The sequence below is a fragment of the Rhineura floridana genome, chromosome 1 (genome assembly GCF_030035675.1).
Source record: "Rhineura floridana isolate rRhiFlo1 chromosome 1, rRhiFlo1.hap2, whole genome shotgun sequence".
Lineage (NCBI taxonomy): Eukaryota > Metazoa > Chordata > Lepidosauria > Squamata > Rhineuridae > Rhineura > Rhineura floridana.
Window position 1 is genome coordinate 231,225,157 of NC_084480.1, and position 4,927 is coordinate 231,230,083.

Consider the following 4,927-nt stretch of genomic DNA (forward strand, 5'->3'; position numbering starts at 1 on the left):
AGGGTCTTTTCAGTTGAAGCTTTCCAACTGTGGAGTGCATTCCCCAGTGACAACAATTCCCTCACCTTCCCCAACAGGTCTGGACATCTCTAAAGAAAATTAGAGAGAAAACATGGAGGCAGCATGCAGAGGCTTATTAGGCAGATACAGAAGTGCTGTTATTACTAAGGATGCTTAGTCATTTAACACCTATTGTTAAGCAATCAAAAGGAAAGAATGTGAGGCATTTCCTGTATCTTCCCTGCTGTAGAACAGGATCAGCTCACAGTCTTCAATGACAACTTTTCTGCTCTAGGTAAAGACTTTTCCCAAGGAATTTGATAGGTTGAAATATGTATTAGTGTGCTGCCAAACCATGGGGGTGGTTGTTGTTTTATTATTTTATTTTATGGTATGATCTATAATTACTTTTGTTTTTAATAATGTTGTAAGTTGCTTGCAGACTTTCAGGTAAATAATAATAATAATAATAATAAACAAATCAGGCAGTCCTTGAGGTATCCTGGCCCCAAGTTGTTAAGGGCATTGCAAATTAATACAAGAACATGACCCTGGCCTGGTAGCATAAGGGCAGCTAGTGCAATCTTTTGAGCACCAGAGTTATGTGCTGGTGATGCTCTGTCCCCATAACAGTCTAGCCCCAGCATTTTTAACCTGCTGGAGCCTCCAGACCAGGTCCAAGGGTAGTCCACACAGAGTACATTGCAATAATCAAGTCTAGATGTTGCCAGTGCATGAATTACTGTGGCCAAGCTATCCCTGCCTATGAATGGCAGTAGTTGATGTACTAGCCATAGCTGGTAAAAGGTACTCCTAGCCACTGAGGCTACCTGAGAGTCCAGCAACAAAGATGAATTTAGAAGCACCCACAAACTCTGAACCTGTTCTTTTAGAAAGAGTACAACCCCATCCAGAAGAGACAACTGGCCAGTCTCCCAAACATGGAAACCACCAATCTGTAGTGCTTCTGTCTTCCCAGGGTTCAAGCTCAGTTTATCCAGTCCACTGCTGCAACCAGACAATGGTCCAGATCAGACCAGAGACCAGACTCTCTTGACTCAGATGTTATGAGGAAGTAGAGCTGGCTGTCATCAGTGTACTGATTACACTTTGCCCCCAAACTCCCAATGACTACACTCAGTGGCTTCATATAGATGCTAAACAGCATTGGAAGCAAGATTGTGGTACACCATAGTGCAAGGACCATGCAGCCAAAACACAGTCTCTCAATGGTACTCTCTGGATATGATCCTATTGGTAGGAGTGGAACCACTGTAAAAGAGTGCCCCCCACAGAGTTGGTCCAGGAGGATGCTATGGTCATAGAATCCTAGAATAGTAGAGTTGGAAGGCACCTATAAGGCCATTGTGTCCAACCTCATGCTCAATGCAGGGATCCTTATTAAAGCATACCTGACAGATGGTTCCCCAGCTACCTCTTGAATACCTCCAGTGTTGGAAAGCCCACTACCTCCCTAGCTAATTGTTGTACTGCTCTAACAGTTAGGAAGTTTTTTCTGATGCTCAGTCAAAATGTAGCTTCCTGTACGTTGAGCCCATTATCCATGTCCTGCACTCTGGGGTGATCGAGAAGGGATCCCGGCCCTCTTCTCTGTGAAAACCTTTCAAGTACTTGAAGAGTGCTATCATATCTTCTCTCAGCCTTCTCTTCTCAAGGCTAAACATGTCCAGTTCTTTCAGTCTGCCCTCATAGGGATTTATTTCCAGTCCCCTGATCATCCTTACTGCCCTCCTCAGAACTTGTTCCAGATTGTCTGCATCCTTCTTAAACTGGACACAGCATTCAAGATGAGGCCTAACTTGTAGCAAATGCAGGGGAATTAGTACTTCATGCAATTTGGAAACAATACTTCTGTTAATGCAACCTAAAATAGCCGATGGTATCAAAAGCTGCAGAGAGAACAAGAAACAGAAACTGAGAAGTTCTGCTCTTGATACAGGTCATCCGTCAAAGTGACCAAGGTTGATTCAGTCCCAAAGCTCCACCTGAACCCAGATTGTCACACATCCAGATTCATTCACACCAGGCATTGGCTTCTGACAGTCACATCTGAGCTAAACAAAAGTTGGATCTAGAAGTTCCTTGCACAAGTAGACAGATGTATTCCCTATTTTTAAAATCCCCTGATTCTCAATCAGTTTTCAGAGGTCGATGGAGCCCCATGCCACCCATGGAGCAGTGGAGGAGGGGTTGGGGCCCCATTCCACTCATGTTGCTGCTGGGTTTTGCATGTGTGTTTGCTGTTCTGCAGTATACACCATCAAAATGGAAAAAAAACACTAAATTAGAATATTAATCTAACTGGTCTTATACTAGCTAACCAACATAGCAGAAAAAGTATTCTTATGGTCACCCTCTGATGCTGGTAGCTGTTGTTGGCAACATTCCTGTTGTAAGGGCTCATGACTCAGAATCACAGTTTAGAAGACCAAGTGAGGCAAAGACATGACAACTAATGTACACTACATTCAGATTATGAGAGAAATGTGGAGAACAGCTGGGATCAAAAGCAACAACACTGGCCAACAAAAGGTGAAAGAGATAAGAAACAGCCCTTTGAATGTGCAAAGAGTTGTATGATCTTCATCATACCTGCTGAGGTAGACCTAAATATAGTTGATGATTTCACTTCTGTAGTTAGTGAACTGACATTGAGAAATAGTGATTTCTAAGACAAAAGAGTTCAGAATGGAGATAGGACTTCATCCAAGGTCTCTCATATCTCAGTCCAGTTCTCCATCTGATATAAATAATTCATTGGCCTGATAGGTTCTTTAGCCCAGTTGTCCTCAGCAGAATGCAATTTCCTTTTGTATGTTAAGTTCTGGGAAGGAAAATAAAGTGAATGAGTGTTATTGAAAATATGCTTTTTCATGATGTCCTTGCATGATGTCCTTCATGAATTGTATCTAAGGTTGTTGCTGTTATATATGTATGACATTTTACAGTTGAATCTGAGATAAGTAGGTAATAACTTAAATTGTGAGACTTTGTATTTTACTGAGTATTTCTCATTATAATTGCTTAATTTTTTTTATATTGTATACATATTAAGTTAAGTATTGATATATATTGTTTTTTCCGTTCTGTGTTGTAAACCACCCTGGGGTCGCTTGACGAAGGGTGGTATATAAATTGAATAAAATTAATAAATAAATAAATGTATTTTAAATTTAAAATATTCAGTGAATTGGTTACACCATTCTTTGATTTCATGCAGCCTTCAAGGTGAGAACTGTAGACCTAAACTGTGCTCAGAATTGCAGCAACCACTACACACAGTTTTTTAGTGCTAATAAACTCATTGTGAGAAGAGGCCAGCCCTTCAGGCTCTATGTGCATTTCCAAAACCAAGAGTGGGACGATGACAAGGACAAGATCATGTTCACAGCGGTAACAGGTAATTCTCTTGTTTAATATGAGCATGTTCCATAAAGTCACTAGAGGTCCTTCTGATACTGTTAAAAATGTTAGTGTTCAGAACTTTAAAATAATCATAACAAATTCTGCTTACTGTATTCTTAATACTGATTTATCATACAAGATAGATGATTTTGGAGCCAGTTCATACTTCATTTTCTGTGCATTAGGTGTTCATGAGTGATCTCTCTATGCTAGCACTGTTATATCAGAGGGTGCAGCTGTTTCTTTGAAGAGAATACACTGACATTTTTTTAAAAATCTACTTTTTATGGAAGCATTCATGGTATTCCATTAATACTCTTCTCCAGTATTATGCTACTCATGCAACTAGATTACTTGTCTGAACATTTTAATAAGCAAAAAACAATGTAATTGTTGACTTGTGCAGCTTTAGCCTATGTTTGTAAGTTTCTCTTAGTTTATTGGAGTTACTCCCAAATAAATATGAGTTGGACTGCAGCTGCATTTAATGTAGAGAGACAACCAAGAATATATTAATAATAAAATTGTATGCAGATATTAAAATAAAATGAAAAGAACATGCCCACTCACCCCCTCAAAATGTAGCATGTTGCATTTATAGTGTGATGGCTTTTTTCTTCTACTTTGTATTTTAATTTCAAAAATGCAAACGACTGAATTGTATCCAACTAAGTTTAACTCAGAGTAGACACACTGAAAGTAATGGACCTAAATTAGCCATGATCATTGATTTCAGTTCCTGCTCTGAGTAGGACTAGCTTTGGTTACAACCCGTTGCTGTTCTCTGGAAGCCAGCAGTTAGCTTCATTCATTCTCCTACATTTCTCTCTAGCAGAGCTTCATGCTACTTACATACAGCTCATCATTTTTTGCATTTTTATTCTGTATTCTTTCACTTACTTCTTATTGTAAATAAGTTTAGCTGAAACACTTCTCGGCCTTTAGGTTAAGATCAAAGTGTAGTATCTGTTCTTATCAGTTTAATATCTGATAGGCTTTCTATTTGGAAGCAATGTATTAAATCTATTTTTGTAACTATTATTGAGCGAAGGGATCAAGGCAGTGGTAAATACATCCTTGAAAGAGGGTGCAATGCCATTAGGAGGCGGTGATAAAGCCCATCTTAAAAAAACCCTCCTTGGATCCCCAAGAGCTGAATAACTTTCGCCCAGTCTCTAATCTACCATTCTTGGGCAAGGTGATTGAGAGGGTGGTGGCCAAACAGTTACAGACACACTTGGATGAAGCGGATTATTTAGATCCATTCCAATCGGGTTTCAGGACTGGTCATGGAACTGAAACAGCCTTCGTCACCCTGGTGGATGATATGAGGAGGGCGTTAGATAGGGGAGAATATACCTTCCTCGTCCTCCTGGATCTCTCAGCGGCTTTCGATACCGTCGACCACGGTATCCTTTTAAATCATCTGGAGGGATTAGGAATAGGGGGCACTGTTTTACGGTGGTTCCGTTCCTATCTCACAGACAGGCACCAATGAGTG

The 4,927-nt window shown here is 40.1% G+C and overlaps 1 pseudogene; it reads left to right on the forward strand.

The window, feature by feature from the left end:
* Positions 1–4,352: 4,352 nt before the first annotated feature.
* Positions 4,353–4,524, forward strand: LOC133375957 (U2 spliceosomal RNA; annotated as a pseudogene).
* Positions 4,525–4,927: the final 403 nt, after the last annotated feature.